Here is an 18,581-nt window from a genome sequence, read left to right on the forward strand (position 1 = left end):
TTTGCCTAGGGTCACACAGCCAAGAAGTGTCTAGGGCCATATTTGAACCCAGGATCTTCCATCCAGGCTTGGCTCTCAGTCCACTGAGCTACTTAGCTGCTCCATCTTCCTCTTTCTCTTAGCAGTAAACCTTTAAGGGAAGAAACCCATATTGTTTGGGTTTTTTTTTTTCTCTTTAATGAAAGAATTACAGAATCTTCTAAACTATTTCTAGCAGCTCTCTTTATGGTAGCAAAGAACTGAAAAGTGAGGGGATGCCTATCAGTTGAGGAATGGCTGAATAAGTTGTGGTGTATGATGGTAATGAAATACTATTGTGCTATAAAAGAAATGAGCAGGTTGGTTTTGTGTGTGGTTTTTTTTTTTAATCCTGAAAAGACTTGCATTTAAACAATGAAGAGTGAAATGAGCAGAACCAAGAGAATGTTGTTTAGTACAGTAACAGCAATACTTTTTGAACGGTAGCTGTGAATGACCAAGCTATTTTGAGTAATATGATAATTCAAATCAACCTCAAAGGATTTATAAAAGAAGATGCTATCCACCTCCAAAGAAAGAACTGATGGAAGTATATATTTATTGTAGGGTTTCACAAATATATCTATAAACAATGTTTGCCTTTTCTAATGTGGGTTTGGGAGGGAGAGAAGGAAATACATTAATAAATTGGAACTCAACAGTGTAACGAAAATCCTAATCATAAAAAGTTTTAAGTAGATTCTGCACACATTTTCCCCGCAGAAAGACATTGTTAAATATTTGCCAACCCTCCTATGCAAGCTCATAGCCTATTGTCACCTAGACCATTCCCATACTTAAAGTCATATGTTATGTAGGTAAAAATTAATAAGCCTTGAGAATAGATTGGATATGGGCAATGAAGGATAGTGAAGGTTTAAGAATGACTCAGGTTTGTGAGCCTAAGAAACTAGGAAGATGGTGGTTCCCTCAACTGTAATAGAGAAGTTTAAAAGGAGGAAAGATTATGATAATGTGTAATTTGGGGCATGTTATTTAGTTTAAGATGTCTATTGGGCATCCAGTTTGAAATTTCTCAAAGGCAGTTGAAGGTTAGGGCTGGATAGGTAGATTTGAGAATTATCAGCAGAAAAGAAAACTGAATTGAGGGGAGCTGATGAAAGCACCAAGTTAAATAGAGGAAGAAGAGAAGAAGACCCAAGAGAGAACTCTGTGGGACACTCATGATTAATGGGCATAAACTGGATAAGAATCTAGCAAAAGAGGCTGAGGAAGGAATGGCCAGATAGAGAGTAGGAAAAGCAGGAGAGAGTAGTGTCCTAAAAACTTAGAGAGAAGAGAATTATAAAGGAGTAATCCACAACGCCAAAGACTGAAGAGAAGTCATGAAGGATGAGGAGTAAGTAAATTGGATTTGGCAATTAAGAGATTACTGGTAACTTTGGAGAGAGTAAGTTCAGTTTAATGACAAGGGGAAAAGCTAGACTATAGAGAATTAAGAAGAGAATGAGAAGAGAGGAAGTAGTAGCACCTGTTATAAATGTCCTTACCAAAGAGTTTAGCCACAAAAGGTTGTCCTTGATAGGCCAATAGTTTGTAGGGATGAATGGATAGATTAAGTGAGAGTTTTTTGAAGATAGAAGAAACAAAAGCCTATTTGTAGACAGTAGAGAAGCAGCCAGTAGATAGGTTGAGATTAAAGATTAGTAGGGATGGCAGAGGAAAACATCTGCTGTAGGAGATAGCTAAACAACTACATATCCTTCAGTTCAACTCAACTGGCTTCTAAACACATTCTACCTTGTAAATCTTTTCAAAAATGAGTGCCCAGAACTGAACACCATACTTCAGGTGTCTTGCCACCTCTAAACCTTTAAATCTTTGACCAGAATGAGTATAGCAGGGACTATTACCTTTCTCTATATGAGTAAAACTTGCATTTCTTTGATGTGCTGAGTCTAAAGACAGTGACCCTAGAAGTCTTATGAAGCATTCCATGAAACAGGAAATTAACTTTCTGGCCTTAGACATGCATAAAGAACTACTATTTATTAGGCTCTTCCAAAGCACACCAATTCTTTCAAGACCTTAAGTATTTTTAAGAGAGGAAAATGAGGGATTGATTATATAGGTAGGCAGATAGAGACAGACAGACAGACAATTTCTAGTTTTCTTATATAGCAGTCATGCCATCTGTGAAAAGAAATAGTTTTATTACCTTTTGCCCATTCTGATTTCTTCCATTTCTTTTTCTCTCATTGCTTTTGCTAGATTTTCTAATACAGTATTAAATGATATTGTTGATATTGGACATCCTCATTTCATGTCTTATCTTATAGGAATAATTAATGAAAAAATGCAGAGATATGGATGCCAAACTCATATTTCAGTTGTCTCATATTTCATTGACTTATCTCATCTATTTTTTTTACTTGGAACTCATCATTAGTATATAATTATATAAAAAACACAAAAGAGTATGACATTTCATTGATACCTGACTTCTTAAAAATACTTAATTGATTCTTTTATTATTCCAGGTTGGGTGATCCCAAACTGTAAAAAATATCTTATAATTGGAGAGAGGAGCCAAGCAACTGGGGTGAGGGGGAAGAATTGTGGGTTTTATAAATGGAAGAAGAACATTTGAAGGGAAAATCTTGGAAAAGAAATGAGAGTTATGGAAGAAAGAATTAGAAAGGGAATTAATATAGTTAGCACAAGAGGTATAAAACCTTGCCCAAGGAACAAACTTTTTGAAATTTCAAATGGATCAGATAGAAGCCAATGACTCCATGAGACAATAAACAAATGTTAAATCAAAGTCAAAAAAGCTGGAAAATAGAAGCATAAGATTTTACAAGAAAAATAATTGACCTAGAAAACAGATCTAGAAAAAACAATTTAAGAATGATCGGATTATCTGAATGCCATGACAAAAAAAAATGAACCTAAACATTCTATTTCAAGAAATTTAAATCTAAAAAGAAAACTACCCAAATATCTTAAAACCAGATGCCAAAGGGAAAAACAAAAGAATCCACTAGTCCCCTCCTGAAAGAAATTCAAATGAAAGCTCCCAGGAACATTATAGTCAAAATCCAGAGCTTCCAGGTCAAAGAAAAAATACTGTAAGTGGCTAGAAAGAAAGAATCCAATTATCAAAGAACTACAATTTAGAACACACATAATTTAACAGCCACCAGTGTAAAGGTGGGGAGAACTTGGAATATGATATTCCAGAAAGTAAAGGATATGGACTTATAGTCATATAAACTTACACAGTAAAACAATGCATAAAGCTATAAGGGGGAAATGAACCTTTAATGAAATAGAGATTGAAGTTTAAATGCTGGTGTCAAAACAAATTATTTATTTGTTTTTTAAACCCTTACCTTCCGTCTTGGACTCAATACTGTGTATTGGCTCCAAGGTAGAAGAGTGGTAAGGGTAGGCAATAGGGGTCAAGTGACTTGCCCAGGGTCACACAGCTGGGAAGTATCTGAGGCCAGATTTGAACTTAGGACCTCCCATCTCTAGGCCTGGCTCTCAATCCACTGAGCTATCCAGGCTGCCCCCTAAGTCATGTCCAATTCTTTATGATCACTTTTAGGGTTTTCTTGGCAAAGATACTGGAATGGTTTGCTATTTCCGTCTCCTGCTGATTTCACAGATGAGAAACTGTGGCAAACAAGGTTAAATGATTTGCCCTGGGTCACATAGCTAGGAAGTGTCTGAGGCCAGATTTGAACTCAAAAAGAGGAGTCTTCCTGACTCTTGGACTAACATTCTATCCACTTTGCCACCTACCTTCCCTAAATCAAAGTAGTCATTTTTAATTTTTATTTGTTATTATTTGTCTCATTTGTGACATGACCCCATTTGAGGTTAAGCAAGCAGTACTGGAGTGGTTTGTCACAGAAGTAATAGAGTCTAATAAAACAAGGTCTAGGAGATCTTCAAAAAAGAATAGAAAGAGGGGGAAGAGAAGGAAGGTCAGGGAACATTATCTCACATATTTAAGATAAATAGAAACCTAAACACACAAGGAAGAGAGGATGGGGGGAACAACTTTATGATATATATGATGAGACATAAAAAGAGATTGAGAAAGAACAAAGAGGTAGGAGAGAATATCCAGAAGGAGAAGGATAATCAAAAGTATTACATGCAACAAAGTGGTCAAGAAGTCTGAAGGCCGAGAAAAAAATCAAACTTGGTAATTAACAGATAACTGGAGAGAGTAATTTAAATTGAATAATGAAGCAAGATAAAGAGATGAAAAATCTGAGAGTTGTTGATAGCATGGAGTTGAATTGATTATTAGATTTTGAAGGAAGAAAGGTGAAGTCAGAGCACAGGTAATGGCCTAAGAAAGTACTGAAAGGTAGAAAGATTGAAGGTAATGATAATATTTAGAAAGAGTGAGACATAAGGAGAAATGGATTGTTGGGAAGTTGTATCAGAATTTTTTATTTAAGAAATAGAATACTTGTAGGTAATAGTGAGATCTAGAGTGTAAATATCCCTGTATTTGGCTGATGTAGACTGAAGGAATAGATTAGGTCAACAGCACATAGAAGTTAACTACCATATTAACCTAGTGTTTGATAAACCCAAAGATTCAAGCTTTGGGGGGTCAGAACTCACTATTTGACAAAAACTGTGGGAAAATAGAAAACAGTATGGCAGAAACTAGGCATAGACCAACATCTCACACCATTCATCAAGATAAAGTCAAAATGGATGCTTAATTTAGAAACAAAGGGTGCCACAATAAACAGATTAGGGGAATACAGAAACATTTACCTGTTAGACTTATGCATAAGGGAAGAATTTATAACCAACCAAGTCATATAGAACAGTGATGGGCAAACTATGGCTCATGGGCCAGATGAGGCCCCCTGAAATGTTCTATCCAACTGAGCTATTCCTAATCTGAAGAATACAATGAGTAGGATACAATACAATGAAACTTTTAAAGAGTTGCCTTAGAAACAGACGGACAGATGAGCATTTCCTTTGGCTCCCTCTTTAAAAAGTTTGCCCATCACTGATATAGAATATTCCAAAAAATAAACTGATTAATTTAGATTATGTTAAATTTAAAAGTTTCTGTACCAGGGCTATAAATGGGAGATCCTGGGTTCAAATATGACCTCAGACACTTCCTAGCTTTGTGACCCTGAGCAAGTCACTTAACCCTCATTGCCTAGCCCTTACTGCTCTTCTGCCTTAGAACAAATATACAGAATTGATTCTATGATGGAAGGCAAGAGTTTAATCTTAAAAAGGAAGGGAGGGAGGGAAGGAGAAAGACCATTGAATTAGGTAGTAAGAAGATCATTGACAATGTTACAGAAGTTTCAGGAATGTGTTGGGAGCAGAAGCCAGACTGCAATGTGTTAAGAATGGTCAGTGGGGAGGTAGAGCAAAAATCAGATGGAGATCAGTTCTGCAACTTTGAAAGGGAGAAGAGGCAGGGTTAGCAGGTGGATAGGGCAAAAGGGTCTAAGAAAGGATTTTTAGAATTAGGAAGACCAGAACATATTTGTGGGCAAATATGAGAATCATTGAAGAGAAGGTACATGATAGGAATAGCTAGATGGCTCAGAGGATAAGGAGCCAGGCCTGGGGAGGTCCTGGGTTCAAATATGACCCCAGACACTTTCTAGCTGTGTGACTTTGGGCAAGTCACTTAACACCAATTGCCTAATCCTTATTGTTCTTCTGTCATAGAGCCAATACTCAGTGTCAATTCTAAGACAGAAGGTAAGGGTTTAAAAAAAAGATTCATCATAGAGAGAAGGTGACTATTGGAGTTTTGAGGTTCAGAAAGAAATGGGATCAATGTTTTCCATTGCTTTCCTTTACTGCATTTAGTCTACTGCTTTTAAAAAATAAATCAATCAAATTTGTGTTATAAACAGGCCTTGATGTTCTAAACTAATGACAGAATCAGAGCTGTTGGAGCTTGGGTAGATCATCTGGTCCAGCACTATTGTTTTAGTGTGGTAAGGTATTTCTGTTATTCCCATTTTACAGAAGAGCACACTGAGACTCAGGATGATTGGAATTAAGTTGCTAGAAGAGGTTTTAGACACTGAAAGGGCAGGGTTAGAATTTTTCCCAATTACATGTAGATACATTTTTATTCATCGTTTTCTAACATTTTGTATTTCATGTCCTCCTCCCTTCCTTCCCCCTTCTTCCCAAGATAGCAGGGAATATGATATAGGTTACACATGTACTATCAAACAATATATATTTCCATATTCATCATGTTGTGAAAGACACATATCAGTTATATAAGAAAAAACTCACGCAGGAAATAAAATGAAAAATGGTAGCTTTAATCTGCATTCAGACTCCATCAGTTCCCTCTGTGGCAGTGAATAGTCTTTTTCGTCAGGAGTCCCTTGGAATTATCTTGGATCCTTGCATTGCTGGTAATAGTTAAAATTCATTCACAGTTGATCATCATACATTATTGCTTTTACTGTGTACAACATTCTCCTGGTTCTACTCCACATTGCATCACTTCATATTAGTCTTTCCAAGATACTTCGTTTGTTTTTGTGTGTGTCTGTCTAAATTGCCCTGTTTTATCATTTCTTAAGACAAAATAATATTCCATTACAATCATATACCACAACGTATTCAGCCATTCCCCAATTGATGGATATCCCTTCAGTTTACCATTCTTTGTCGCCAAAGAGATGCTATTTTTTTTTTTGTACAAGTAAGTCCTTTTTCCCTATCTTTGATCTCTTTGGGATACAGCCCTAGTGGGGTCTTGGGTCAAAGAGTATCCACAGTTCAGTAACTCTTTAGACATGGTTCCAAATTGTTCTCCAGAATGGTTGTATTAGTTCACAGCTCCACCAACAGCATATTAGTGTACAAGTTTTCTCACATTCTGTCCAACATTTATAATCTTTCTTTTTTGTTATATTAGCCAGTCTGATAGGTATGAATTGGTATCTCAGAATTGTGTTAATTTGCATTTCTCTAATTAATAGTGATTTAGAGCATTTTTCATATGACTAAAGATAGTTTTAATTTCTTCTTTGAGAACTGCCTATTCATATCTTTTGACCATTTTGTCAACTGCAGAATGTCTTTATGTTCCTACAGATTTGAATCAGTTCTCTATATATTTCAGAAATGAGTCTCACCAGAGACACTTGCTATAAATATTTTTCCAGTTTTGTTTCTCTTCTAATCTTGCTTGCATTGGTTTTGTTTGCTTTAAACCTTGTTCACTTAACAAGGTAAAAGTTATCTATTTTACATCTCATAATGTCCTCTATGTCTTGTTTGGACATAAATTCTTCTTTATCTATAGGTCTGACAGAAAAACTATTTTGTGCACCCTTAATTTGTTAAGAAATGAACTAATTGATAAGACAGAGTCAGGGTCACCTGGCTGAAACTTGAAAGCATGACCATAGCAGCTCTAGGATAATACACAAGGTAAATAAATATAGGGATCCTAACCTAATATACTAGATATCCAGCCACAAAATCCCATCACTAGCAACATCTTATCTTCACTGTGACTTGCACATAATAGATTCTTAATAAATGTTTGGTAAACAATACCATTATTAAAGTACTTACTTACAAGAGTTAGATGGCATAGTGTGATAGAACACTAGATGTGAAGTCAGGAAAACCTCAGTTCAAATCCTGCCTCTGCTATATGACCTGGGGAAAGTTTACTTAACCTCTCTCTCAGCCTCCGTGTGCTCATCTGTAAAATGCAGATAATGATAGTATATTATATAGAACCTGTCTTACATTGTTATGAGGATTGAAATGAAGTAATGTTATGTAAATTGTGCTATAAAAATGCTATTCTTCTGAGCTGAAAACATGTCTATGTGTGCCATTTTATAAAGTATCTGTTTTATGGTAGTTTCCAAAGTAAAGCAAAGAGAAAGGACAGAGGGAACTTCCTAAGTAAGCACTAAATTAACCAATGAAATTCCATGAGAATAAATATATTAAGATCACAATGTACAAAATCAAGAAACTGAAAGTAGACTGTTGGGGAAGAGTAGATAGGAATGCTCCAATCAAAAAAAGGATTGGAAATTACAGCTGTAATATTTCTTCTTTGTAGAAAAAGAAACATAAATGGTTTTGTCTGTAAAGCACAAGATGATAATCATGAGAAAACAATAAGAGATTCCATGGTGCTTGCTTAGGAAATCTATCAGACTTTTAAAGATCCTCTTTATCCTCTCATTCTCCTCTGAAGTTTGTTGAGCACCTAGATCCTGCAGTAGATATGAGTGCCAGGCCTGGCATTAGGAGGACCGAGTTCAAATCAGGTCTCAGACACTTACACTTACTAGCTGTGTAACTCTGGGCAAGTCACTTTGTCCTCTTTGCCTCAGTTCCTCATCTGTAAAATGAGCTGGAGAAGGAAATGCCAAAACACTCCAGTATCATTTGCCAAGAAAAAAAAGACTTAAAAAACCATTGAACAACCATCTCCTCTATAGTATGACCATTTAAAGATCACAATTAATTGCCAAATCCTTCTCCTCTCCACTCTTCCTATTTTCACCATTTTCCATCCCCAGAGAATCAAACATTTTCTAAATAAAGAGGATGGCAACATCACAACCCTTCCAAATTCAGGAGCAATTACCTCTTCTCTTGTCTTTCTGACCAAGCAGCTCCTTATAGCATCATTGTTGCTATAGAGACAGTGATATCATCAGGTGTGATTCTGATGTCACTCTCTAGGCCCAACAAGGGGGAGTTGCATGGAAGGTTCAGGGAGGAAACAAGATCTAGAGCTGAACAAGAACATCACAGCATCTTTCATTGAATTTAAAAAGTATATTCTGGAGTCTTTTGTGGTCCACTGTTCCAGTGCTGCAGAGGTAGGTAGTCCCTCTAGGTGGGTCATAGGGCCCATCTCTCAGATTCCCTGTGATTCAAAGGGAAAATGCAGTAGTGCTAGAGAGACCACCCAAGTGACCCTACTCAGAAGAATTCCATGTGGTCTAGGGAACCAATTATCTTAGTAAGCTCTCAGGATATGTATGGGAAGCAAAGAAAGCCAATTTGTTATTCTTCTTCTCTAATAGAGGGGGTAGGCAGAGGTTCCAAGTAATGAAGAGCCAGGAATTCTGCAGGGACTTTGATAAAAAAGAAAATCAATACTTGTTTGTTGAAATCCTTTATTATTCTCTTTCCTTTTCCTTCTCAGGGCAGCTAGGTAACACAGTGAATAGAGTGCTGGATCTGGAGTCAGGAAGGCTCATCTTCATGAGTTCAAATCTGGTCACGGACACTTACTAGCTGTATGACCCTGGGCAAGTCATTTAACTCTATTTGCCTCAGGTCCTCAACTATAAAATGAACTGGAGAAGGAACTGGCAAACTACTCTAGTATTCTTGCCAAGAAAAACCCAAAACGGGGTCATAAAGAGTTGGACACGACTGAAATGACTGAACAACAACACTTTTCCTCAGTTGTGACCTTTTTTCTTTTATTTCAGATCTTAATCTTTCCATTTCTGTTGTTCTTATTTAATTCCCTGATTATATTGATAATGCATCATTAAATTCTATTGGCATATGGGATCTAGTCATCTAGGGAGACCTAGACTGAGTAATCTAAAGGTTCCATATGTTATCTTTGTTTTGCTCTGATTTCCTGTGATATTTGAGTAAACTATTCTCCTTTTGGAATTTCAGTTTCCTCATTTGCAAAATGGGGAGAAAAACTTATCTTCCTATTTCCTCCTATTAAAAGGAAACTATCCCATGATATATAGGGCCTATAATTTGTGTAGCACCTCTTGAGGTAGTACTAAACCTTTCCCTAGCCTAATTGCTTTAGTCTCTGTTCAAATCTGCTGATCTTGTTCAGCAGAGAAAAGAGCTTTAGGTAGGTTTGACATTAACCACCAATTGTGTGACCTTTCTCTGTAAAATGAAGGAATTGAACCTAGATCAAAGATTCCCAATCTTTTTGTTGCCTCCATACTTCCTGGTTTTCAGTTAATCTTCCGGACTCCTTTTCTCATTGTGAAAGGTAATACATTTTAGTTTACTATTCATGTAAAACAGATTAATTTCACTAGGATAATGTTATTTAACAAATATTTTCTGTATTGTTTGACAAGCTTCTCATAGCCTATATTGGGAACCCCTGGAATAGTATTTGTAAGATTCCTTTCAGCTTATTTTAAGTGTTGTGCTTATACCCATCCTCTTACTTTTTTTTTTTTTAATCTCAAAGAATCTCAGAATGAGAAAAGATCTTGAAGGCCATTTAGTCAAATTCTCTCTTCTGCTCTGTGAAATGTATCCTTTGAAATTCAAAACACATTGTTCTTGGAATGAATGAAACTTCTCTTTCCAGAATACCAGAAATTAAAGCAAGCCTACCATTCAGACTGCTGGGTTCTGTCTAGAGTTTCCTATGGATATCATCAGGCCTCTTTGACTGTTTTGACAAATAGTAGGGGTTACTCCTTCCCAGGTGATAGTGATGAAAGGTTGAGCTGCCTTTCAACTTTTCCCTTTCCTTAACTGAGCATTCTGAAGAGTATGTGTTTTCCAGGACTCTAGTAATAGGAAAAGTCTATAGAGTATACCTCTGGGTTTCCTTTCCTCCAATCTCCATATTTTCTTTCTCTCCAAGTTTAAAGTTTTACCAATTGACACATGTAAAACCCAGTGTGAATTGCACATTGCCTGTGGGAGAGGGGTAGAAGGAGGGGAGGGAAAGAACATGAATCATGTAACTATGGAAAATTTTTCTTAATCAATTAAATAAAATAAAAATAAAGTTTTATCAAATAGCTGATGGAGAATTGGGCCATCAGTGGTTCAGGAATGCCTTAATGGCAGAGAAAAAGAGATTTGTGCTTGAGCTTGGAATCTTTGAATAAGCAGGACACCCAAGCCCAAGGTGGTTCCTGCAAATGAGATTCTCTATATTTTAAGTTACTGTATATGTAATCTAACCATATGGGTATTTTGCTTATGTAGAGTTTGCCTTATGTTTTATAAATCATATCCCTTTCTGTATTTCTCTACCTGTTAGGAAACATCATTTTGATATCTGAAAAGGAGATGATTGAGGGAATTATTCCTTCCCAGGTGATAGTGGTGAAAGGTTGGGCTACCTTTCAACTTTTCCCTTTCCTTAACTGAGCATTCTGAAGAGTGTATGTTTTCCAGGACTCTAGTAATAGGAAAAGTCTGTAGAGTATACTTCTGAGTTTCCTTTCCTCCAATCTCCATGTTTTCTTTCTCTCCAAGTTTAAAGTTTTACCAAGTGACACATGTAAAACCCAGTGTGAATTGCTCATTGGCTACAGGAGCGAGGTGGGAGGACAGGAGGATTCTAAGCATAAGGGAAGGGGCAAAGAATAAGCATTTATTTAACATCTGCTTCGTGTCTGGCACAATGTTAAGCATTTTTACAAATATCATTATCTCATCTGCTCCTCACAACAGCCTTTACAATCTATTACTCCATTTTGCAGTTGAGAAAATGAGACAAACAGAGGTTAAATTTGTCTTGCCCCCAGGGTCACACAGCTGGTAAGTGGTTGGTTCAGATTTAAACCTCAAGTCTTTCTGACTGTGAACCCAACAAGTGTTCTATACAGTGCACCATTAGTTGGCTCTAGATTGAATATTTTAGGAAAACTAGACAACTTATCCAGTTGCCAGAAACTGTAGGGTTAATTTAGAGCAGTGATTCCCAAAGTGGGCGCCACCGCCCCCTGGTGGGTGCTGCAGTGATCCAGAGAGGGATGGTGATGGCCACACTTTTTTTGCATTACATTCTATTCTGAGTTCAATAAATAGTTTCATAATTTCCAGGGGGCGCTAAGTAATATTTTTTCTGGAAAGGGGGCGGTAGGCCAAAAAAGTTTGGGAACCACTGATTTAGACTCTTAACTGGCTTATTCCCTCTTTACTCCTAGATGACCTCTAAGATTCCTTCCAGCTTTACAATATGGAATGCTGTTCTTATCACCATGATTTTTCATTTGACAAATGTTACCCACCTTGAATTCTTTCATTTCTTCTCAATCCTTCTCCCAGAATATAGCTTGTTAACATTTGTTGTTAAAGCTATAGAAATCTATGAATCTATCCATTTTAGCCTCAGGAATCTCTTTGGTTTTTTCTTCTTTTCCCTTTCATAGTCAAGGCAACGTAATGGCTGACATTCTTAATCTTTATGGATAATTCTGATATAGACACCTTAACATGACCATTCCAAAGTATTTAGTGGGCATTTCCTTGAGTATTTTGGTTTTTTCCAATTACATAAAAGAACAATTTTTAACATTTTTTTTTTGTTGTTTGTTTGTTTGTTTTTACATCTCAAGTTCTAAATTCTCTCCCTTCCCTTTCTCATTGAGAAGTCAAGCAATTTAATATAGGGCATACATGTGCAGTCAGTAACCTTATCCTTGAACAAAGCTAGTTAAAAAGGCACACTCTACCTGTTAGGGACTATGTAGATGCAGGTGAACATGTAGAAAGACATAATCAATTGATAAACTGCCAAAGTACTTTCTGTATGCTGGGCCCAGTGCTAGGGGCTGAGAATACAATGACAATAATGAAACATTACCTGACCTCAAGGTTCTTATATTCTACCAAGAGATATATGTATATAAGAACATACAAAATCAATATAAAGATAATGGGGGCAGACATGAGGATCAAGAAAGGCTGCAAGGAGGATTTAGCTTTGAAAGACACCAGGGGTTTGAAAAGACAGAAGGAAGGAAGGAGAATCTAGGGGCAGCACTCATTCTGGAAGATGAGAGAGAACATTTGAAAATATATGAGAATGTAGTATCACAGAAGCTGAGATTGTCCCCCCTCATAGAGGACATTGTACAAAGGCAGAGAGACAGAACTTGGAATATTGCATTAGGAACAACAAGAAAGCTAATGTGCTTAGATCATAGAGGACATGAAGGAGAATAATTTATAAGTAAATCTGGAATATAGGGTTGGAGCCAGGCTGGGAAGGACTTTAAATGCCAAACAAAGGAGTTTATCTCTAATCCTCTTAGAGATAATAAGTAGCCACCGAATTCTATTGCATAGGATAGTAACATTGTCAGCCTGGTGCTTTAAGAATAACTTTGACAGCTAAAGGAGGGATGAATTGAAGAAAGAAATGACTTGAGGTAGTGAGACCATTAGGAAATGATGAGGGCTTCATGTAGAGCAGAAGTTCTTAACTTTAGGTCCATGGATAGATTTTAAGGAGCCTTTGAACTTGGATGGGAAAAAATTATCTTTGGTGTAAAAAAAAAGAAAAAAATTAATTTAGTCTATTGTTCAGGGATTTTTTTTGGTTATGTCCAAACACTTTGTGTCCTCATTTGGGGGTTTCTTAGCAGAGACACTGGAGTGATTAGCCATTTCCATCTCTAACTCATTTTATAGATAAGGAAACTGAGGCAAATAGAGTTAAGTGACTTACCTTAGGGTCACATAGCTAGTAAGGGTTTGGGGCCAGATTTGAACTCCAGAAGATAAATATTTCTGACTTCAGGTTATTGTCAGTAGCCTCTTGGTAAAATTTAGAACTTTCTAAAGTTGTAGGACTGTAGGCAACAAGATATTAATCTCAGTAGGAATTCATAGATTTCACCAGGCTGCCAAAAAGGGTCCATAGCACCAAAGATACAACAAAGGTTAAGAACCTCCAATATAGAAGATGAAGTTTGAGCTGTCTTGAAGGAACACAAATATCAGGCCAAAATGAAGAAAAAGTATATTTCAGGAATTATGGTTAAAGGAAATAGCCACTGTAAAGGAAGAGTGACAAGATATGAAATGTTGGGTATGAAGAAGCAAGTTTGGCTGGATTCCAAAATGCAGAATACAAAAATGAGCCTGAAAAATAGGTCAGGGGTAGGCTATGAAAAGCTTTAAGTCAAGTGAAGTCAAAATGCATTTATTGAGTTTCTGCTGTGTACCAGACAAATATAGTCTCTACTATTAAGGCATTCATAATCTAATGGAGAAGACAACATGAAAACAATTATATATAAACAATATATATTTCAGGATAAATTGGAAACAACTTTAGATGGAAAGCTCTAAGGTTAAGGAGGACCAGGAAGACTTCTTTCAGAAGGTGGGACTTGAGCTGAGAACTGAAGGAATTCAAGAGATGGAAATGAAGAAGTAGAGCTTTCTGGATATGGGAAACAGTCAGTGAAAATGCATGGAATCAGGGGAATGAGGGATTTGTGTAAGTAATAGCAAAGAGGCTTGTATCACTGAATTGCAGAGTACATGGAAGGAAGAAAAATGTAACAAGACTGGAAAGTCAGAAGAGGACATGTTAGTTAGTTAGTTAGCACTTGAAAAGCCAAATAGTTGATTTAATTTTTGATCCTGAAAGTAATAAAGGAGTCACAGGAGTTCATTGAATGGAGGGAGTGGGAGAAATTGACAGGATCAGACTTGCACCTTAAGAAGATCGATTTGCCAGTTGAGTAGAAAATGGACCAGGGTAGAGAATAACTTGAGACAGGGATGCTAACCAACAGACTATGGCAGTAGTCCAATCATGAGTGAGGACTGACTGCACTAGGGCAATAGCAGTGTAAGAGGAAAGAAAAGGGTATATAAGAGATGTTACAAAAATTAGAAGTGATGGGACTTGGCAAAAAAAAAATGGAATTGGAGTGGCCTGAAAATGAAGAGGTGAGCATAACGTTGGGGTTGCAGGCCTGGGTGACTGGGAGAATAGTGGAACCCTCAACAGTAATTGGGAATTCAAGAATAGGGAAGGGCTTAGGGAAAAGATAATGGTTTCAGATTGGAAATGTTGAATTTAAAATTAAGACATAAAGTTCAAGATGTCCAACAGACAGTTAAAGGTGTGAGACTGGAGACCAGGAAAGAAGTCAGAGCTAGAAAAATACATAGGAGAATCTATTGCATAGATATATTTGAATTTAATCAGTGGGAGTTGATGACGGAGGTAAATAATATAAAGAAGAGGACCCAAGTCCAAGTCTTGGGGGACATGCATGATTACTGGGGGTTACCCAGATGAAGATTCAGTAAAAGGCCTTTCAAATGATAAAAGAGAAGATTATATTTTTTCCTAGAGGCAATGAGAATCATTGGAATTCATTGAATAAAGGACTGATATAATCACATTAATATTTGTGGGAAGCCATTTTTTTTGAGACACCAATTAGGAAGAATGGTTGTGTTATCATTAGAAATAAGGATGTTTGGATGAGAGAGGTAGGTTTGAGGGGAGAAACTGGGGCTCAATCTATGAGTCACTGGCATAAAGATGATACATAAACCCACAAGCAAATGAAGTCACTCATCAAGATAGAAGGAGAAAAAAGAAGAGGACATAGAGGCAGAGCATTAGAGAACATTTCCAGTGAGGGAATGAGATGTGGATGATGAACCAGCAAAGGATATTAAAAAGGAATAGTCCAGTAATAAGTCATTATTAAACACTGCTAAGTGCCAGAAACTCTGCTAAGTACTGGAGATACGAAGGCAAAAATAACCCCTGACCTCATGGAGCCTACAATCTCATGGGAAATAAAAACATGAAAAATGATTAATGACATTCACAAGATATATACAGACTACATAGGAAATAATCTCAGAGGGAAAAGCATTAGAAGTTGGGGGACAGAAAAAATGCATTTCCTATAGAAAGTAGCATTTGAGAGAGAAATATCATCAAAAACCAAAGTGGAGAAAATATCCAGGAAGAGAGGTGGATCAATAGTATTAAATGCTAAAAGATGGGTTGAAAGGGTTGAAGAATAAAAAAAAAAAATAAACAACCCCTATATCTGGCAATTAGATCACTGGAAAGAGTGATGAGACTGGAAGGCATATTGAAAGGATTGAGAAGTAAGTAAAAGATGAGGTAGTAGAAACAGTATAGATGTCTTTTTTTAGGACTTTGGCTGAAAAGAGGGGTTACATATAGGCAATAGTTTGAGGGGATAATATGGTCTAGAAAAGGTTTATTTATTTTTAAACCCTTACGTTCTGTATTGCGCAACAAGGGCTAGGCAGTTGAGATTAAGTGAATTTGCTTAGGGTCACACAGCCAGGAAATATCTGAAGCCATATTTGAACCCAGGTCCTCCCAACTCCAGGCCTGGAGCTATAGCCACTGTGCTATCTAGCTGCCCCTTATTTTGTTTAAGAATGACAGAGATGGGGGCAGCTGGGTAGCTCAGTGGATTGAGAGCCAGGCCTAGAGATGGGAGGTCCTAGGTTCAAATCCAGCCTCAAACACTTCCCAGCTGTGTGACCGTGGGCAAGTCACTTGATCCCCATTGCCCACCCTTACCACTCTTCCACCTATAGAGCCAATACACAGAAGTTAAGGGTTTAAAAAAAAAAAAGGATGACAGAGATGGAGGCAGCAAGGTGGCACAGTGGATGAAAAGCCAGGTCTGGAAATAGGAGGCTTCTGGATTCAAAATCTGGTCCCAAATACTTCTGAGCTGTGTGACCTTGGACAAGTCCCTTAATCCCTTACTGTCTAGCCGTTGCCATTTTTCTTCCTTAGAACCAATACATAGTATTGATTCTAAGATGGAAATAAGAAGGGTTTTTTTTTTTTAATGAGAGAGATTTGGGTATGTCTGAAAACAATTGGGAAGGAAGAATAGATAAGGAGAGATTAAAGAGTTCAGGTGTTCAAGGGGCAATTTACGGGAGAAGGCAGCAAATGGAATCAAAGGCACAACCAGACTGATTATTCTTGGCAAAGAGAAGGGTCACCTAATTGTCAGAGAATGGGGAAAAGGTAGAGAAAGTAGGGGAACTTACCAAAATGTTCTAATTTTCTCGTAAAGTTAAATGTTATGAAATAAATAATGCTTACTACATTCACTTTCAAGATGGTGAGTGAGATGGTAAGAGCATGTTTGAGTTTATAGTTCTGGGCATTTTATGGAACAGAAAGCAGGTAGAAGGTAGCAGTAAATGTGTTAACAATAAAAATGAGAACTAATGCAGTAGAGTGGAATATGTTCTGGAATTGGAATACACGGTCCAGATCCAAGCTCTGACAACTCAAGTAGTGAGCTAGGTGAACAAATGGCTTTCTCAAGGTTTCGGTTTCCTCATCTGTAAATTTATCACAGAAATGAAAATGGCCTTTAATTAGAAAGAATAAATCTATCCTAGACTCCGAGCTCCTTGAAGGCAGAGAATGTCTTTTGCCCCTTTTTGTATCTCCAACATTTAGCATAATGCCAGGCACCTAATAGGCATTTAATAAATATTGACTGATTAGCTTGAGTATACAGATCCAGAGTAAGGTCTACCCTTGGAATAAACTTGGAAATTAATTTATCTTCAGATATTTCAGTATTTAAATGCTAGTTGGATCTATGTTCTAGAGACTGAGTGTTGTTTAGTCATTTCAGTCACATCCCAGACTTTGTGACCCAATTTGTGGTTTTCTTGACAAAGATACTAGACTGGTTTGCCATTTTCTTTTCTAGCTCATTTTTACTGATGAGAAAACGAAGACAAAACAGGGTTAAGTGACTTGTCCATGATCACACAGCTAGTAAATATCTGAGGCCAGATTTGAACTCAGAAAAATGAATCTTCTTGCCTTCAATCCCAGGGCTCTTATCTGTAGTATCACCTGGCTCCCAGTAGCCCAAGGAGTTCTTGAGTACTGCCTTGTCACACGTTCATGAATACCTAAGTAAAGCCATATTCTGATACTGAAAGAGACATCTAGTTGGCTTGGAGTCAAAAAGACATGAGTTCAAATTTGCCCTGAGACACTAGCTATGTGACCATAGGTAAGTTACTTAACTTCTGTTTGCCTCGGTTTCTTCATCTGTAAAAATGGGGGTAATAACAACATTTACCTCCCAGAGTTGTTGTAAGGATCAAGTGAGAAAAAAGAGTAAAGTGCTTAGCACAATGCCTGGCACCTAGTAGGCATTATAGAAATGTTATCTGCTGCAGCTGCCGCCGCCACTACCACTAATTACTACTACCACTTTTACTCTGGGGGGATTTGGAGAGCATTGTGACAGCTATCTGAATCAGATGGGCAATGACAAGTTCCGTCTCTCTGTATCACATTACTCCAGCAAAATACGCAAACGTTAAATCACATTTAGCAGAACCAAAGGACATCTCCTTTCCCATGAGGAAAGCTACATTCTTTTGGCTGAAAATAATGCATTAATACTCTTTCCATTGAGCATATCATAATTTTGGGCTTGTTGCACCTATGTCACACAAAAATATTATTTAAGGATTCTGAATATTAACCAAAAAAAAGCTATTCTTTAACGCAAGCCATTGACAAAAACAACTGGTCATTTTGTATTTGTCTTTTTCAATGCAGGTTCCTGATATTACATGGCAGGAGGGGTGGGTAAGCTTAAGAATTGTGAAGACAACAAAAGTATCCGAGATCCTTCTTCAAAACTTAGGACCTGCAATCAGTAACAGTAGGTGTTTTTCAAACTTTGTCTTCCTTCCTTGTTTCTGGCCTCTCTGTAATTATTGTTGATCCAACTGACCCTAAAACAGAAGGTAAGGGTTTA

This window comes from Gracilinanus agilis, chromosome 5 (assembly GCF_016433145.1).
Source record: "Gracilinanus agilis isolate LMUSP501 chromosome 5, AgileGrace, whole genome shotgun sequence".
NCBI classification, from domain to species: domain Eukaryota; kingdom Metazoa; phylum Chordata; class Mammalia; order Didelphimorphia; family Didelphidae; genus Gracilinanus; species Gracilinanus agilis.